Source organism: Hyperolius riggenbachi, chromosome 12, assembly GCF_040937935.1.
Source record: "Hyperolius riggenbachi isolate aHypRig1 chromosome 12, aHypRig1.pri, whole genome shotgun sequence".
NCBI classification, from domain to species: Eukaryota; Metazoa; Chordata; class Amphibia; order Anura; family Hyperoliidae; genus Hyperolius; species Hyperolius riggenbachi.
In genome coordinates, this window is record NC_090657.1 from 196,626,306 (window position 1) to 196,647,016 (window position 20,711).

Sequence of the window (20,711 nt, forward strand, 5' to 3'; positions counted from 1 at the left end):
AAAACAATCACTTCAAAAAGCCCTCAGCGTTTGCGATTATGCTAGCGCTTGTAGGTGTGCACTGGCCCAAAGTTAGCTGGCAAATTCTGACCACACTGCCTGTGTGTTGGGCATCTTTCAGACGGGCGGATGAACTGTGCCCTTGTTGAGCACTTCAGTGTCCTGTCTGCCGGCCGGCAGTACAATTTGGGTGCAATTATTGCAGGTAACATCAAGCTGCAACCAGCCAGGCCATTCTCCTCTGACTTGTCTGAATAGTAAAGCATTTGTGGAACTGCTGCTCACTGGATGTTTTTTCAGAATTCTGAGTACATTCTAGAGACTATTGTACCCAAGAACCCTAAGGCTTCTTGCACACCAAGACGTTGCATTAGGTGGCACGTTAAGGTCGCATAACGTGCACCTAACACAACGTATGGTGCTGCAAGAGCCGACGGTAGAGTGAGCCGCGTTAGGCGGCTCGAGTCCTATAATGTCTCCCAGAGTGGCGCTGATTGGCCAGCGGGACCACGTGATGCGGAGCGAGACACTCCACATCACGTGGTCCCGCCGGCCAATCAGCGCCCGCCAGTGCAGTGAATATTAAGTAGCCATGTGCACGGCTACTGTAGCTGGCTCTCCCCGCCTCCTCTCCGCCCCCCACTGCGCATGTGCAAACAGTCTAACGCGGCTATAGCCGCTCCAACGCCGTAGCATGCTGCACTTTGCACAGAACGTGCAGCGTTACATGTAACGCAACGTGGGCTGTGTGAACAGCCCACTTGTGTTACATTGCTGTGCGTTGGGGGAGCGTTACAGGCGCATTAACGTGCGCCTGTAACGTCTTGGTGTGTAAGCAGCCTAAAGGTGCGTACAGACGCACTACGGCCACCAACGACGAGTCCATCAGACCCTCCCGCTGGGTGGACTTTCAGGCAACAGTAGCGCGTGTGTACGCATTGTCGGCAGACTGATAAGGCTGTTCCTGAACGATCCGCCGGGCGGATCGCTCAGAAACAGCCTTATCAGTCCGCCAACAGTGCGTACACACGAGCTACTCTCGCCTGAAAGTCCGCCCAGCGGGAGGGTCTGACGGACCCGTTGTTTGGCGGCCGTAGTGCGTGTGTACGCACCTTAAGGCCTGGGCCTCACTACATACTGCTGGTTGCAGTCGCAATCACTAGCCCTTTGTAAAGGGATTGCAGCAGTGATTCCCGGCATGTCTTATGCGTGGGGTGGGGGTGGTAGGCAGATGGTGCCCCGGGGCGGATTTCAGTGTTAGCCGTAGCCTTGGTTTTCCCCAGATACGCCTCTGCTGCGATATCAGGTGTTCATAACTAGGGACGGATGGCACCATCTAAACCAACCCAAATGCAGTGAATGGCCAGCACAATGAACAGCTCTTCCAAGATGTTTATTCCATCACCATGTTAGTAGCTGACAATTGTTTTGGGGTCATCAAAACTGTGCCCTTTCTTAAGGCAAGCTAACACAGTATCTGACTGGGGATACTTGTCACACTGAAGCAGTCAGCTAGTCTCCTTAGTCCTCCGCCCCTGGCGGGGGCGCTGTTACACCAGTTGCGGGTTCTGTGGTGGAGTCGCAGCTCTGGCACTAAATTACAGCACGACATTCCATACACAGATGGCATGGCATCCCGTACACTGGTAGCATGGCATTCTGTACAGATACAACATGGCATTTAACATCTCACTATAAAGAAACATTAAGGGTAATTATGACTAATTTAAAAGATCATTCAGTGACTCCTGAGAAAAGTTTAAAAGGAATCTGAAGTGAAAATAACCGTATGATATAATGATTTGTATGTGTAGTACTCATAGCTCCCAACTGTCCCTTTTTCGGAAGTCAGAATTACCCTTAATGTTTCTTTATAGTGAGATGTTAAATGCCATGCTACCAGTGTACGGGATGCCATGCCATCTGTGTATGGAATGTCGTGCTGTAATTTAGTGCCAGAGCTGCGACTCCACCACAAAACCCGCAAGCTGGTGTAACAGCACCCCCGCCAGGGGCGGAGGACTATGGAGACTAGCTGACTGCTTCAGTGTGACAAGTATCCCCAGTCAGATACTGTGTTAGCTTGCCTTAAGAAAGGGCACAGTTTTGATGACCCCAAAACAATTGTCAGCTACTAACATGGTTATGGAATAAACATCTTGGAAGAGCTGTTCATTGTGCTGGCCATTCACTGCATTTGGGTTGATTTAGATGATGTCATCCGTCCCTGGTTATGAACACCTGATATCGCAGCAGAGGCGTATCTGGGGAAAACCAAGGCTACGGCTAACACTGAAATCCGCCCCGGGGCACCATCTAAAAAATGTAAAGTCTAGTTTCAGGCAAATCGGTTGTATTCAAGTTCAAGTGAAGCATGGCCTGTAAGAATGAAACCCCAAATAAAAATGAGGCAGCTTGTCCCCCCCAAATAATGTAACCAAGCAGCATAATCCCCCAGATAAAAAGTAGAATCTATATGGAGAATGTCAAGGATGCTATGGAGCAGTGCCCCCAGTATTAAACTCCCATGACACATGCCATGCTTGCACCCCTGTAGATACGCCATCACAATAGGAGGTGTGCCAATACCCTTCTGACTTCTAAAGTACAGATTTTAGACACAGAGGTGCAAATCGAGTCAGATGACAATTAAATGACATACAGGCAAGGCAGAAGCTTTGGCTCCATCTGTTTGCCACCTAAAACGAGAGAGGGCGGGTTAGTTGAGGTAGCAACCAGGCCTCTTAACACCTACCAAGTCCAAGGCGCCTGCTTAGTGTGCCTTGTGGGTTATCCAGCTCTGATCTGCACATACCAATTCAGATTAGCCAAGCATATCAGCTTTGTTCTTGCTTCCTCAGATCAAATGTCAGATGTCTTCTTTGGCAGGTCCTTGGACTCCACTGGTACCACAGCCTCTACTCCCATGAGTAATGTTCCTGCCATGACCACAGTGTCACAACTATGTTCTGATTCTGCCCTGGACGCTTTACTGGGGCAGGCAGACCTACCCGTCTCTAGCACCTGCCCCTCCAAACAAGGTGGCCACTGAGTAATTCCCAGAAGCCATGTTAGAGTGGCAGAACGAGCGATTTTCCACATGGATCAGGGGACCAGGGCAAAAACCGCACATTATGTCACTTTAGTGTGGCCTCTGGGGACCAGGGAATGCCCGGCGGCCATATTCTTGAGGTCACTATGTGCCGAAAATTCTGAATCCAATTTTCACCGCGTTAACGCCATGTTAGTTGAAAATTCTTGTTTCTGAAGCCAATTTTCGCATCGGAATTGGAACAGAACGTGGTACTCAAAAACAGTGTAATTTCCAATCTTTGTGATTTTACACGGAACGGCCAAATTCTGATGTGAAAATCTGAAGTAGAAACTGTTCCGATTCTGAGAGCTCATCCCGCCACTTAGAAAGGTGTCCATAGACAGACAGATTTCTTCTTTATAGAGCACTTTCCACCGTAAGATGGGGACGTTGGAGGCCGCCTTGCCGTCTGGCTGGGAAAATGCTCCTCTTTAATTCCTTGTTGATCTCAGCTGAAAAGCCATTTGTGAAATAAGTTACAATCTGGTGTCAGGCCGTCTCCGTTATTGGTGGCTTGCCACAGCTACAGCATGGCTGACATAAAACATCATTTCTCTGGGCCATTAATCCATCGCTGAGTTTCTTCTTAAATCTGCAGCATCCGACCTTCCCAGAGAGCTTAAGGGAGGCAGAAGCGCCTTCGCCTCCCCTAAGAGCCTGAGCGCGATAATTCTCAGTATAAACCTCCTTTCTTCTGCTCTAAACCTCTTATAAGAAAGTGTTAATCAGGGATGATCGGTTGCGGGGACCCTTCAGCGTCGTTCCGAATTGCCGCGGAAGTGGTCGCAGCAGTAGCGTGGATATAAAGGAGCTGTGCAATGGCTGTAAAGGCTTTTAAGTCAGCAAGATACAACACGGCTAATGACTGATGTAGAAGTGCAGTTCTGAAACTGGATCTTTTTGCTTTTACGTATTTCATTAAAGTTTTCATACCAAAAAAAAAAAAAAAAAAAAAAAAAAGGTAAATACCCAGTGCCCTAATTCACAGATTTCCTTCTCAGAGGGTAGGACTTCCGCCTTCTGCTGACAGCGCTTAGCTATTTAAAGAAAACCGGAGGTAAAAATAAACTAATGACATACTTTATTTTATTTATTTATTTTTAGAATCCACACTTTTATTTTCTTTGCAAAAGCTTAAAAAAAAATAGGCGTAATGTTGTATTATTTCATATGAATGACAAAGTATTTCACATAGTCTCAGTGTCCCAAAGCTAAAATACATGAATGACCAACCTTTTTTATCTATCCCCTGCACTCAGAAGCTGTTTTCTGGCAGGCAAGAGTTTTATGGCTGTAATTCCTTATCAGTGAGGCCAGGGCCGGGCCTAGCATGAAGCAGACTGAATCCCCTGATTCAGGGCAGCAAACTGTAGGGACAGCATAAGCTCTACATTCAGCTGATCTTTATCAGTCTCTCTGACTGCTCTGCTGCTTTTCATAGACTCACAGAGGATAGAGCTTACCTGCTGTGAGCCTGTGTGTGCTGGCAGGGCTCTGCAGTGCTTTTTGCTAGCCCCGCCTGGGGGGGGGGGTTGAGCATGTGTGTTGTGTGTGCACTGTGCATGCCCCAGCCAGTCACCCGCCCACCCACACTCAGCCGTAAACCTATCAGCTCTCATTCACTTGCCCATCCTCACTAGTTTGCTTAAGGTAGCAAAAGGTCTAGAACTGCTGAGTGAGGCTTAAAGGGAACCTAAACTGAGAAGGATATGGATTTTTCCTATTGAAATAATACCAGTTGCCTGACTCTCCTGCTGATCCTGTGTCTCTAATACTTTTAGCCACAGCCCCTGAACAAGCATGCAGATCAGGTGCTCTGACTGAGGTCAGACTGGATTAGCTGCATGCTTGTTTCAGGTGTGAGATCCAGATACTACTGCAGCAAATTGATCAGCAGGAGAGTCAGGCAACTGGTATAGTTTAAAAGGAAACATCCATATCCAGTTTAGGTTCCCTTTAAGCTATAGTCCTGGCTGGAAGAAACTCACTTACTTACTCAAATAGTTAACTCTTTCAGGCAGAGTATCCTTTAACCACTTCATCCCCAAGGGTTTTTACCCTAAAGGTGCGTACTCACGCACTACGGCGCCAACGACGGGTCCGTCAGACCCTCCCACTGGGCGGACTTTCAGGCGACAGTAGCGCGTGTGTACGATTGCTCAGAAACAGCCTTATCAGTCCACCGACAGTGCGTACACATGCGCTACTGTCGCCTGAAAGTCCGCCCAGCGGAAGGGTCTGACGGACCCGTCGTTGGCGGCCGTAGTGAGTGTGTACACACCTTAATGGACTAGAGCAATTTTCACCTGTCAATGCTCTTACCGTTCATTTGCCAATAACTTTTTCAATACTTATCACAACAAAATGATCTATACCTTGTTTTTTTCCCCCACAGATTACGCTTTTTGGAGGCGATATTTGTTTTCAGTAATTACTTTACTTTCTATGCATTTTAAAAGGAGAAAAAACAAGGAAAAAAAAGAAAAAAGAAAAAATACACAATTTCTCCAATTCCATCCTCTATAGTTCTAAAATAAACAATGCTACTGTACATAAAACCCTCACATTTTAGCTGCCTATTTGGCCTGGTTATCACAAGGTTTGAATTATGTCCCTAGTACAAAGTATAGTGACAATATATTATTTGTAAATAAAAGGTGTATTTTTTCTATGTTGTGGTTTTCGTTTTCTCATTGCACACTACCAATGATTACAAGCCCTTATTAGCAAAAATAAGAGTAACACAACCTCAAGGCATACATATTTAAAAAACTGAGGCTTTAAAGTAACTATTTATGCATTCTCTTTTCAATTCTGCCACTGGGTTTTTTGACAAGTGTTTTATTTTGGTACAAAGTATATGAAAATAACAATGTTATTGCTTCTCATTCAATTTGCAGCTAAAAAAAATCAAATATCAAAGGCCTCAGATCTCAAACAACCCAAATTCTATTCTTTTGCTTGTCACAATTAAAATGATAGCCTATATATACATAATCAGATAACTTTTTGGCCACGCAATACACACTTAACCATAAAGCAGCACCAAATGATTTTTCAAGACCATTTTTTGCACCAAAAGAAATACAGTCATTATTTCTTAGAAAAGCCCATGGAGTGTCTGAACAGTCAAGAAAAGCTATAAATGTCATCATTCTGAAAACTAGAGACCCAGGTCTACTCAAATATACATATTTTGTATCATTTGTACGTATGCGGTTTTGCTAAAATTGTACCATAACTTTGAAAATGGTAATTTTTTTTTACCGATTTTTTCAGTTTGGCACACAAAAATGTTTTAATGACTTAGGCCTCAGCTCTCAAACACCCCAAATTTTATTCTCTTGCTTGTCACGGTTAAAATGATACCCTATGTACACACTTAGAGTAAACTTTAAAAATGGTATTTTTTTTAGTTTTTTCCACATTGGCACAAAAAAATAATTACATTACATAGGCCTCATCTCTCAAACACCCCAGATTCTATTCTCTCCCATGTCAGGACTAAAATCATAACCTATATACATAATCAGTTAGGTTTTTGGGCACATGACAGACTGTAAACTACCAGTAGCGCTAAACGATTATTTTTTTTCACCAAATGTAACAATGTAATTCTTTCTTATCAAAGGCCCTGGAGTGACAGAACATTTGATACATGTCATTTTGTTGGAATTCCACCGGATCTCCCCATTGGCCAGGCCGATGGTGGGTGTACTTCTCCCGGCGCGTGGCGCACCCTGATTGGCCCCCACCTCTCCTAGCTAAGTACAAATAGAGGCTTTATGGAGCACGCCCGCACAGAGGCGCTCATTCAATACTTGGATTGGATACAGGTATGTCACCCACTGGCTAACAGCCAGCTCCTCGCTTTTTTGTTCCACTGGTAGTAGACATTACCACCTTATTACACATCGTTCTTTCACTGCCATTAATTTTAGAGCAAGCACTTGGTAAATGTCTTGTTGTTACTTATAAGCATATAGTGTTATATAGCACATATCCTAGGTGATCCTACTCTGCCCAATGCTACGTACACACATGCGACAACGATCGTTCGTTAAGAACGATGAACGAACTTTTAATTGATGAAAGAACGACCTAAGTAAAGGTAGTTTTAAAATGTGTGTAACGATCTGATCGTTAGAACGAACGTTACATCACAGAAAGCAACTATTGCGCCTGCGCATAAAAATGAGAAGTTCCATGGAGAAATAGTGAAATGCGCATGTCAAGCCTAGTACGAACGATCGTTTCCAACGATGTACTACTTTTGCAAACGATCGTCATTGGTTAAAATCCGCCGAGACAGAACTTTCTTTTGTAGCGATTTGGCTCGTTCGTCGTTTGTCTTAATAGTCGGTGGTTTGTTTTTTGTAACGATCGTCGTTGGTAAAGATCGGGAAACGATCGTTACAAACGACTATAGTCGCATGTGTGTACGCACCTCAAGCCTGCTTTCAATGCAGCTAATCGGGCTGAGAGGGTTACTTTATTCTAGTTAATGCAAGACTTTTTACACATGTATATTCGGACTGAAACAGTCACAATGATATAACCGCCAAGACTATGCAAGTGTAAAAACAGTTTAGAGAGCATGCACTCTCCCCACTGTCACACAACTTTTTTTTTTTTTTTTTTTTTTTTTTTGTGTGTTTTTTTTATTTTATTTTTATTTTTTTTGTGTGTGTTTTTTTTTTTTTTTTGTGTGTGTTTTTTGCTTAGATAAGATAGACTTATCTGACCTTCACAGACCAGCAGATGCTGGTTATAATGAAAATTATGTTCCAGTGTTACAGCTGTATGCCTCTGTCAGTGTTTGATGCTTTTTTGTTGATTTATGTATATGTCCCATTTACAGCTTTTTTGAACTCCTGTATAGCCTGAGGAAGCGGTGCTGTGGCCCGCGAAACGCGTTGCATCTTTAGGAGTTACACTGTTTAATAAATGCATTCTACTCTACCTCAGAGTTTTGTTGTCCACTGCTAGAGGGAGGTAAGTCCACCTTACCTTCCCTCTTTTTACTGTTTTTAAATAATAGTGTTTTTACTCTTTTTGGCGCCTCTGTTCTATCTGCGTTTGATACATATTCTGAAAACTAGAATGGGAGCGTCCGGGAGCGTCCTGCGCAGTACAATATTTTCTCCTACCACACATGCGCAATACACTCACGGAGGTGGGAGCATGATTGAGGATGCGCACGGCCAGGGCCGTGAAGGCGCAGTCGCCCGTGAGTGGCTTTGTCAGCAGAATTGAAACTTAGCCACTGCGGGGACCAGAGGATCGTTCCAGGACGTTGCTGGTACAGGGCGGCTGCAGGGGGCTGGTAGAAGCCCCTAGGTAAGTGAAACTCTTTTTAATGTTAAGTTCAGGTTCCCTTTAGGCAGGGAACACGCTAAAATGCATACGATTCTACAGTGCACACGCACCTGCTTCAGCACATGTACGCTCCCGCATGTGCTTTTTAAAGAGGAACTGTAACGACAAAACGGCCCCTGGGGGGTACTCACCTCGGGTGGGGGAAGCCTCAGGATCCTAATGAGGCTTCCCACGCCGTCCTGCGTCCCTTGGGGGTCTCGCTGTAGCCCTCCGTACAGCGGTGACGCAATATTTACCTTCCTGGCTCCTGCGCAGGCGCTCTGATGGCTGTCGGCGCCGAAGTAGGCGGAAATACCCGATCGCCGTCGGGTCTGCTCTACTGCGCAGGCGCAAGTTTCCGGCGCCTGCGCAGTAGAGCGGACCCGACGGAGATCGGGTATTTCCGTCTATTTCCGTGCCGAAAGTCGCCACAGCGCCCCCGCTGGAGCCAGCAAAGGTAAATATTGAACTGACAGTCGGCACAGTCGCCGGCTGTTCGGAGGGCTGCGGCGAGACCCCCGTGGGACAGAGGACGGCGTGGGAAGCCTCATTAGGATCCAGAGGACCCACCCGAGGTGAGTACCCCCCAGGGGATGTTTTTCATGTTACAGAGTCTCTTTAAGGCAGGGGACATACTTGTAGAGCCGTTTGCCCCTGCGATTCACGGGGCTCCGTCATTAATGTTTAACGCAAACGGTTTTCCGTGAACATTTACGCATTTCCGCATTTGCGTTATCATGCACTTTATGCAAATGTGTGCATCATGCATGCAGGTTCCCTTTAGGCAGGGAACACACTAGACTCCTTTGTGCTCGCTTTGTCACGGACAGCAAAACGTGCACCATTCTACAATGCACTCGCACAAGCACTTTAAGGGAACACACTTGCAGAGCTGTTTGTCTGCGATTCCCTGGTCTTTGCTGACTTTTTCGTTTGTGTTTAATGCAAACATTTCCACATTTCTGTGTTTGCTGCGGCATGTACTGTATGTGAACATGTGTGTCGTGTGGAAAAAAGCAGAAAGCTGTGTGATTTAAAAACGCACGGAAGTTAAGGTTCCCTTTAGGTAGGGAACACACTAAACGCGTTTGTGCGCATTTTCCCAAGGACAGCAAAACACACACAATTCTACAAGCTATTGAAGTCAATAGCATTGTGCGGGAAACGTATGTCGCAACTGTTGGTTCACGTTTTGCGTTTTTTATACGAATTGTTAAAATGCACAACTTTCTGCTTTTTTCCGCACAACGTGCACATTCGCAGAATGTACATGCCGTCAGAAATGTGGAAACGTTCCCGGAAAAACGTACACGTTAAGCGCAAATACAAAAGCGTGAACGCAAAAGCTGACAGAGACCTGGGAATCACAGGGGAAAACGGCCCTGCAAGTGTGTACCCTGCCTTAAAGAGAATCTGTATTGTTAAAATCGCACAAAAGTAAACATACCAGTGCGTTAGGGGACATCTCCTATTCCCCTCTGTCACAATTTCGCCGCTCCTCGCCGCATTAAAAGTGGTTAAAAACAGTTTTTAAAAGTTTGTTTATAAACAAACAAAATGGCCACCAAAACAGGAAGTAGGTTGATGTACAGTATGTCCACACATAGAAAATACATTCATACACAAGCAGGCTGTATACACCCTTCCTTTTGAATCTCAAGAGATCATTTGTGTGTTTCTTTCCCCCTGCAGCTATCTTCCACTGAAATGTCAGGCTGTTTCTTCCTGCAGAGTGCAGACAGCTCTGCCTGTATGTAATTCATCAGTATGTGAAAGCCCAGCCAGCTCAGAGGAGGATTTATCCAGCTTGTAAAAGATAACAGAGAAGAGAGAAGCTGCTCTGATCTAAATACACAGGCAGTGTGCAGAGAGGGGCATGGAGGGGGGAGATGCATCACAGAACCACAACACTGAAGAACTTGGCAGCCTTCCAGACACAGGCTGACAAGTCTGACAAGAGAGAGATAAGTTGATTTATTACAGAGATGGTGATAGTAGAACGTGCTGCAGTAAGCCAGAACACATTAGAACACATTAGAATAGCTTTTGGAACTTGTAGGATGATAAAAAACAGGATGCAATTTTTGTTACGGAGTCTCTTTAAAGAACAGGTGCGAGGTGAAAAAAAGATCTATCTACCTTGGGCTTCCTCCAACCCCTGCCAACATATCTGTCCCTCCCGCAGTTCTGCCTCCGTTGCAGATGCCGACCTCATCAGGTCGGTATCCTTTGAGCGCTTGGATGCAAGTGCTTGGCCGTGACGCTCGTGATCATGCTCACGTGGCCTGGAGCATATTGCCCAGACGCAGGAGTACTGCGCCTGTGTAGAACGCTCCAGCCCACGTGAGCGAGCGCGATCACAAGCAGCGTGGCCAGGCGCTCGTACAGGCACAGCAGATGCTAACCTGGCAAGGTCGGCATCTGCAGCGGAGGGGATCCCAGGACACTAGAGCTGCGGAAGGACACATAGGCTGAAAGAAGCCCCAGGTTGTCACTTCTAAAGTGCATATTAGTTTGCGCGGGCAGTGTTGCTCAGATGCCCCCCAATCACTAATTTGAGTAAATCCGGTCACAGTAGAATCAAGATCCGGATATGCCATGATCATGATCCGGATATGCCATGATCGTGATCCGGATTTGAATTGGTGTTCCGGATTCGACTCGGATTTTAGCTGTGATTACATGTAGAATCCGTGATCACGGATTTGACTTTAACGTTAATAGAAAAGCTATATACATGCTACAATCACCAAAACTGCATGGATTCTAAAGGTGATCAGTGGCTACAACTTAAAAAAAAATTCAAAAAGTCCTAATAGTTTTTGAGAAAATCAATTTTAAAATCTCAAATGATAAAAGTATTCATGATTAAAAACCGCCAACTTTAGCGATTAATATCAAACCCCCTTACATGATATAAACACCACATTTTCAGGATATGTTAAGTAGAACAGTGAGAACAAGGGGCAAAACCTTATAGTTTTTGAGAAAATCGATTTTAAACACTGGACGTTTTAAAACGTCCATTGGTCCATTAACAGGGAAAAACAGGACGTTTTAATACTACTGGTGGTCCAGTAGTGGTTAACCTTCATTTTGGATGGTAGGAGATGTAATTCGTGTTGGGCTGCTTATTGGGATTATCCTGCATTTGTATGATCAATTGGAAATAATCATTCGGGACCACTAACGGATAAAAATCTCTTAACCAATCTGATGCAATTTTTTTTTCCGGATCCATTCTGCCAATCTGATTGGATTGGTTAGGCGAATTTTAATCAGTAGTAGTCCCTAATGCTCGTTTCCAATCGATCATACAAATGATTGAAAACTACTGTATTTTTTGGACTATAAAAAAAAAAAAAAGAGGGAGTCCCTGACATTGCGGCGGGTTGGAGGTTCGTATTGGCCGGCATTCACAAGTCAGGAACTCCCTGCATTTAGACTATAAGACGCAGTGACTTTGTGCCCATGCAGAGGAGGACAAAAGGGGAAACAAAGGGGAATAGAGAAGGACACAAAGTGGTATAGAGGGGGACACAAAGGGACATAGGGGGGGACATAAGGAGGACCAAGGCGGAGGACACGAGGAGACACGAGGTACAAAGGGGGCATAAATCACAAGATGCCCCTTCACCATGGATGCACCAGGCTTAGTATATATTTTTTCCCCTGGTTTTTGTCCTCTAAACCTGGGTGTGTCTTATGGTCAGGAGCGTCTTATAGTCCGAAAAATACAGTAATATTCGTTCGGCGAATTGTATAGTTAGTGTGTAGAAGGGTTGAGGAGGCGCCCGATGAATTTGCACAGATTTGGTGTGTTTCATATATTAAAAAGCAATATTCTCAAAGGTAAAAAAATGGAAGGTCCTACCTCAAAAAAAAGGCAGTCCATCCATTCAATTTAGTAAAAGGTAGAGACTTTATTGGGCACTTAACTGACAACGCGTTTCACGGTGAAGACCGCTTCTTCAGGTCGAATACTGTGCCTTCAAGAACAAACAGGGCACATAGGATAACATAAGTACACTAATCATACAACTTTTCATCAAGTTAAAAAACATTTCTGACGTTTTCAGAATTTAAAACCATTGGTAATATGCAGTGAAGCATAAAACCCAGGGAATGAAGCATATTGAGAACATCGATATAGGTATAGGTAGAAAGGACATTGTTGCTCTATCTAGATTGTAGTATGCCGTAAAGAGTGTTAGAATACTAGGACCACTATTGAGAACCAGAGAACCAGTGAAGCATGTAAAAATATAGTATACCAAAGTCATGGGAGCAAGCGCACCTTTAAGTGGAGGTATAAACCTAAACAGCAGAGATGGTGAAGGTCTGCAGTGAGTGGCCAAGAGTTTTGAGGATCCTGTGTTAAATAAGAAACAATTAATAGGGCTAGGGGTGAACTCTAAGGATATCCGAGGGTGTGTGTGGACTAGGTATAGATAATGGGGCTAGAGAGAGGAAGGTGTGGGCTTCCTAGGTGGTCGGAGGGAGATGGTGCATGACCAGAGAAGGTTGTAGCGCTTACCTGGTAAATTACCACAGCATGGTGGGCGCCTGTATGGAGGACGCCATGGCTGCTGTAGAAATAAATAGCACTGAGCTGAATGCCGGGGGAGGAAGGCGTGCTCCACACTAACGTCACGCTGCACGCGAGATGAGCGAGGGAGGGAGAGCCCTAAGGTGAGGGAAGGGGAGATAGCCCCCCTTCCACGTTGTGCCCACCGCTCTCCCTCTTCTCTGCGCTGCTCCCCTCCTGCTCACAGGGCGGCCGTTTGGCCACCCTTACGGACGCTGCTGAATTCCTTACGGAATTCATGGGCAGCTAAATTTGTATCAATATTTACGGAATGCCTGTAAATTTACGGGTGGTTAGCAACACTAATGTGCAGTGCTGATGGACCCATCGTTGAAAGCACTCGGGGGCAGGGTTGCCACCTCATCCCTATTAAATACCGACACATCTAAGTTATACAGGTTCTGGGGCTACTCACACATAATCAGTGACTAAACTGCATCTAACTAGCCACAAGGCATGTATAATTCATATGTACCGGTATTTAAAGGGATGAGGTGGCAACCCTGCTCGGGGGCGTGTACGTAAATACAACGATGGGAAAAAAGGGACGGATAGAGGACCAAAAAGGCTTCATGGGATCCATAGGTAAGTATCTAACCTGAAGCTTTTGAAAGACCATCTCAGGTCAAAGACACATCCTCTAATCTCCTAGTAAACACAATGCCCTGATGTTAATATCTGTGCGAAACAAGGCTTTTGCTGCTAAAACTCCTGTGTTACAAATGTTGATCAGATGATCAGAAGCACTGGACTGCACAGGCTGCGTCTCAAACATTGTGGGTGTTGCCGATGATGAGCTTTGGATTGCATCATCCCTGCTGTTTAGACTACAAGGGGTCGGGGCTTAAGGTAGCCATACACTGGCCCATTTGCCATCAGATTCGACCAACAGATAGATCCCTCTCTGATTGAATCTGATCAGAGAGGGATCGTATGGCTACCTTTACTGCAAACAGATTGTGAACCGATTTCAGCCTGAAACCGTTCACAATCTGTTGTGGTGGTGGTGGTGCTGCTGCCGCCGCTGCTCCCCCCGCCCGCATGCCCTCATACATTACCTGCTCCGCCGGCGCGAGTCCTCCCGGTCACTGCTGCTCTGTCTGCGCTCTGGTCTCCAGGTCCGGCATGCTTTGTTTCTTCCTGCCCGGCAGGAAGTTTAAACAGTAGAGCGCCCTCTACTGTTTAAACTTCCTGCCGGGCAAGAGGAACCGAAGCATGCCGGAGACCAGCGCGGACACAGAGCAGCGGTGACCGGGGGTAGTAGAGCAGGTAATGTATTGCCGCTCTATTGCGTCGGTCGTCGGGCAATCTAGCGACGCGCTCCCTACCCGCGGGCGATCGACGGTAATTTTCCGCACGGAGCGATCGACGGGATCGAACAAAATGGATCGAAATTCGGCATGTAGCGCGAACGATTGGCAGCAGATTCGATCCCAGTGATCGAATCTGCTGTCGAAACGGCGGCAAATCGGGTCAGTGTATGGCCAGCTTTAGACTAAATCTCTCTGAGAAGATTGAAGCCTAAAGAAATAACGGTCTACGGTGCAGGAAGTAGCTGGTGTGTTGACTCCGGACAAAGGCTTTATTCAACACTAGCTGATCAATGATCTTACAGACAGATAAAACACAAGCTCTGCACACAATTTCAGCTTGAATGTGATTTTAAAAAATAAGGGGGAAAAAAAAAACTATACTAACGTAATGAATAAATAAAACGCATTTTAAAAAGCAAGCCTTTCCTTTACAGGAAAAGAAAGCAAATATTGTTGCAGGGAGCAGAGAGCAGCGTTAAGTGTAATTAGGCCAGGCTTCCTTGTCACATCTGCAGGGAGCGACCATCACGTCTGATTAGCGCTGTGTACTCACAGCCCACACAAATCTGTGGGGGGACCCGGAGCACGCTTCTCCACTTATTAATTACAATTTACTAAGCATGCTGATTACCCAGCCAAATCCCAGACCGGCTCACCTCGAGACCAGCCCTCAAATCCAGCTTCAATTGGGTGTGATTTATGGAAATGAAGAGGTTTTCCTCTCACTTTCAAACTAAAAGAAAAGCAAGCAAGGAAGAAAAACAAAACAAAAACGGGTTAATGTTCTCTTAAAGTGTACCTGAGATGGGACGACATAAAAATATATACATACCAGAGGCTTCCTCCAGCCCCCTCCAGGCTGATCGCTCCCTTGCCAGCCTCCTCGCTCGTGCACAATTGGCCCCAGAAAGTCCTCCGGTCCAGGGCCAACTGCACATGTGCGGCCCGGCCGTGAGCTCTGCAATCGCCGGGAGGAGCGCACTCGGGCTGCTCATGCACCGACTACCCCCGACTGGAGGATTTTTGGGGACCAGTTGCAGGTGAACGAGGAGACGGAGAAGGACAGCACTGGAAGCCACAGGTATATACTGTAAATGTTTTTTATTCCATCCCATCTCATGTACACTTTAAAAAGGACACCCAAGGTGAAAAACTAATGAAATAAACAATTGTATCTATCTTTCTTCTCCTAAAAAAAATGACTTTTTAAGATATTCCATGGTTTAATTTTATATTTCAATCTACTAAGTATTCACTGTTTTATTGTTTTTTACCACACACTCATTGAAGTATGCTAGAGTTAAAATCTATTAACTATTAACCGTTTCTATCTCTTTCCTGCTCTCAGAAGCCATTTTCTGCTAGGAAAGTGTTTTATAGTTGGAATTTCTTATCAGTGAGGGTAACACTGTAGTCTGACAGAGTCCTGACTCAGACAGGAACTGTCACTTACATATGCCTGATGTTTAACTCTTTCAGGCAGAGAAAGGCAAAAAGGAACACAGCATAGTTATTAGTGTGCTAGGCACTGTACATACACTTGTCTATCTCATCATGTCACATGTCACCTTGGGTATCCTTTAAAGCAGATCTCCAGCCTCATTTAAAATCGAACAGGTTTCCTGTAAAAGAAAGTTATCGTTACCTGCGTTGCTTGCCCTGCGAATCCACCCCATAGACCCAGAATCACCAGACTTCCGGCACGTGGATCCAACCTCCCTCTCCCTTCCCATATGGAGAAATGACAGGATATTTAATGCATGTGCTAGAAGTCGGGCAATTCAGTGTTTTTGGGCCGACTTTGCGGGAAAAGGCAGTGCAGGTAACTTTAACTTACTGTTACTGGAAACCTGCTAGATTTTTACATTAGGCTGGAGCGGGACAGATAAAGATGGCGCACAGCGCAGAGGGTATAAAAATGACACCACATTGACTTACATTATATAACGCTATTTAGCGTTATAAGTGTTAAAAAATGGTGCATGCAGCGTGACTTACACTTATAATGCTAAACAGCATTATAAGTGTTAAAGAAATGCACGGGGGCTAGTGCTAGGCAGCGAGGGTCAGAGGGGGCTAGTGCTAGGCCACGGGGGTCGGAGGGGGAGAGTGTTAGGCAGCGAGGGTCAGAGTGTTAGGCAGCGAGGGTCAGAGGGGGAGAGTGTTAGGCAGCGAGGGTCAGAGGGGGAGAGTGTTAGGCAGCGAGGGTCAGAGGGGGAGAGTGTTAGGCAGCGAGGGTCAGAGGGGGAGAGTGTTAGGCAGCGAGGGTCAGAGGGGGAGAGTGTTAGGCAGCGAGGGTCAGAGGGGGAGAGTGTTAGGCAGCGAGGGTCAGAGGGGGAGAGTGTTAGGCAGTGAGGGTCAGAGGGGGAGAGTGTTAGGCAGCGAGGGTCAGAGGGGGAGAGTGTTAGGCAGCGAGGGTCAGAGGGGGAGAGTGTTAGGCAGCGAGGGTCAGAAGGGGAGAGTGTTAGGCAGCGAGGGTCAGAGGGGGAGAGTGTTAGGCAGCGAGGGTCAGAGGGGGAGAGTGTTAGGCAGCGAGGGTCAGAAGGGGAGAGTGTTAGGCAGCGAGGGTCAGAGGGGGAGAGTGTTAGGCAGCGAGGGTCAGAAGGGGAGAGTGTTAGGCAGCGAGGGTCAGTGGGGGAGAGTGTTAGGCAGCGAGGGTCAGAGGGGGAGAGTGTTAGGCAGCGAGGGTCAGAGGGGGAGAGTGTTAGGCAGCGAGGGTCAGAGGGGGAGAGTGTTAGGCAGCGAGGGTCAGAAGGGGAGAGTGTTAGGCAGCGAAGGTCAGAGGGGGAGAGTGTTAGGCAGCGAGGGTCAGAGGGGGAGAGTGTTAGGCAGCGAGGGTCAGAATGGGAGAGTGTTAGGCAGCGAGGGTCAGAGGGGGAGAGTGTTAGGCAGCGAGGGTCGGAGGGGGAGAGTGTTAGGCAGCGGGGTGGAGGGAGTAGTATTAGCATAGGCATACATTACCTTGTGCTGGTGATCGCTCCTTCACTTCATCAGTTAATTTACTGTAGTCCTGCATCCAGCCAATCACCTTGTGGCTTCAGTCCCTGCATGGTGATTGGCTGGATGCAGGACTCCTGCAAACTAACTAGGAAGTGAAGGAGCGATCGCCGGGACAAGGTAATGTATATTAACAATAAATAGCAAAAAATGGCACACCGTTCCCCCAATAAATGTATCATAAAATGCAATTTACTGTTTTAATACACGTATGTATGTATGTATGTATGTATATAATGTATGTATGTATGTATATAATGTATGTATGTATGTATGTATGTATGTATGTATGTATGTATATAATGTATGTATGTATGTATGTATGTATGTATGTATGTATGTATGTATGTATTAAACATTAATGTATTTACATTAAAATGGTAAATAGCATTTTATAATACATTTATCGGCGGAACGGAGCGCCATTTTTCATTCTGCGCCATTTTTAACTGTACCCGGCTGGAAATACGCTTTAAATGAATACCGAGGTGACATGTAACATGATGAGATAGGCATTATATACAGTGCAAAGCACACAAATTACTATGCTGCGTTTCCTTTTTTTTTGCTTTCACATCAGGAATGTAAGTGACAGTTTCTGTCCAGTCGGGAACGTTTTGAACTGTAGTGTAAGTCTCACTGATAAGGAGTTACAGCCATAAAGCATTTTACTGGCAGAAAATGGCTTGTGAGAGCAGGAAAGAGATAAAAAAGGGTCAACAGTTCATAGATTTTAGCTCTGGCATGCTTGAATGAATGTGGCATTGATCAGAGACAATGAAACAATAAAAACTTAAAAAAGTAGACAATGCGAAAGTTTGGATGTTTGTTACTCAATCACGCAGCAATGGTTGAACGGATTTGAATGAAATTTGGCACACACATAGTACATTAACTAGAATAACTTATAGGATACTTGTTACCCCCATAACCAAAAAGTGGGCGGAGACAAATACAAATTTCACTGGGAACATGTAAACAGCAGACATTCTTACACTGTTAATGGCAGGGTTCTGAAACTTTGCACAGTTGGTCACTGGGTGACTGGGGTTTATATTCATAAAAGTGGGTGAAGCCTACAAAAAACAATCAAAATTCACCTATTGGTTTTCAAGGGGAATATTTAATTGCTGACATTCTTGGGCTGTTAATAGCACAACCCTCAAACCTGGTACAGTTGGCCACTGGGTAACTGGGGTTCAAATTCAGAAAAGGGGCGGAGCCACAAACAGCCAATCAGATTTGTTTCATTTCATTGCAAATTATTGATGCCAAAGACTGCAAAGCTCACAAATTTGGTAATTGAGTGTTTGTGTGTTAGGGTTAGAAAAAGCGGCCGCAGCCAACACCAGCCAAATACATACCCGGGCAACGCCGGGCCATCAGCTAGTATCTAAAATGTTTTTAGGAAAAGAAGGATAGGTACAATTGTTTATCTCATCAGTTTACATTCACCTCAGTATTCTTTAAAAAGGACCAGTAACAACAATATAAAAAATATTCAGGATACACAATTTTACATTTATTATCCTGGGTTCAGCATCCGAAACACTTCTTATAACTGTATGTTCTGCAGTAACGTACTGCATTACGATGCAACATGCCATAATAATGCACCGCAACCAGGCCCAGATTCACCATAAGGCACTGCAGGCACATGTCTACAGGCGCCTGATAATGGAAAGGCGGCTCACTTCCCTCCCCAAGATCCTCTCCCCCTCCCTCCCTCTACAGAGTCCCAAGCAGAGCATAAATGAGAGGTCACTCACCCATCTCTTGGCATTCCACTGATGAGATTTCCCTTCAGTCAGGGCACCACTAGCTACTTAATATTGAGGGTACCTCTGGCTACATAATGCTAAGGGACACATGTAGCTACCTATGATGGGCAAGGGAAGTAAGGGAGAAGTCACAACTGGGTAAGCCAGCACACTTGCGGTGTGGTTCAGTGGGGGTTTGTAGGTTCATAGAGGGGGAAGTCTAGGGTGACAGGACATCTGTGCCTATAGGCTCCTGCGATGTAAATCTGGGCCTGACCACAACGCACCCCTGTGAACATAGCAATACGCTTTTATTCTACATTGGCTGGCAGGAGTCAGTGCAGCAGACTCCAGCAGCTCAGTACAGGAAGCTGTGGCAGCACAGACAGGGTACAGACACATCAATATATGCGGGCGAGCATTAGAGAAACCCATTGATAGCATTCACCCCGACAGACCTGCTCTCCATTCATCACTGCTCTGAGGGTCCCTGTGCCAGAGAGATCCCTGTGCTGTGCTAATGATTCAACCCAACACATCATTACCATGCATCAAATGCACACTACACAGTCACTTATGCTGATGGAGAGCATGTAGGGTTATGAGGAGACCTCATTATGTAATATAGATTTACAGTGAAATGTAAGCGGCAGGAGTCAGCCATATTGTGCTGGAAACAACTACAGCCTTCATTTAAGACGTGTCGGTCCTACACAAGTCATTCTGCAATTAATTGTTATATCAATGATCCCCTTTATGACATCTGGGAGCTGAAATGGCTTATCGGTACATTTTTCTCTAAAGCACTGATTATCCTAGTGATATCCCAGTCACTCCCCTCTTCCTGCATGAGTAATTCACTGCGCAGGGCTGCTAGCTGCAATGGGGCCCCCGGGCAAAATTAACCTGGGGGCTCCCTAGACAGACAACACCCCCTTGCTCCCCAAGCGACATTAGGGGTCCTTTGTTTTTGCCAATTTCCCCCATCAGCCCCTGGGGGCCCCTGAGCTGACTGCGGAGCCCCCCAGGTCTCCCCCAACATGATTGTGGTTCATGGGGCCTCTGCAGAGTTTTCGACTGTGTAGAGACTCGCCTGACCCAGCTGGTGCACTGCTCCATTAGTCCGTATTCATAGAGGCGCCTGTACTTTGTGACCTGGTGCACGTTATTACTTAGTATGCCGTTACTGAGAAGATGCGGCCAACACGATGAAGACAGGAAGCCATGGACTATTGGAGGAGTGCTCCAGCCAGGTGAGTTGCTACACTCTCGAAAACTTTTAGGAGCTTTCAGGGGGGGCTGGCAGCTGCATTGGAGGCTCTAGGGCATTTGCCCGAGTTACCCCTATATAAGTACCTGCCCTGGCTGCACAAAGCAGGAAACATCGCAACTCTGGAGGACTGCCACATGCACTGATCAGAAAACCAACACATCCTGTATTCAGCAGGGGCAGATTTATGAAAAATGTGTGAAGAAAACTGGAGTAAAACTGATTCAGAAGTTTAGCAGTTGACTAGATCTAGCATACTGATTGGTCGCTCTGTGCAACTGCTCCACCTTTGCACCAATTTGGATCAAATTTTCCTTGCCCTGGTTTTGAC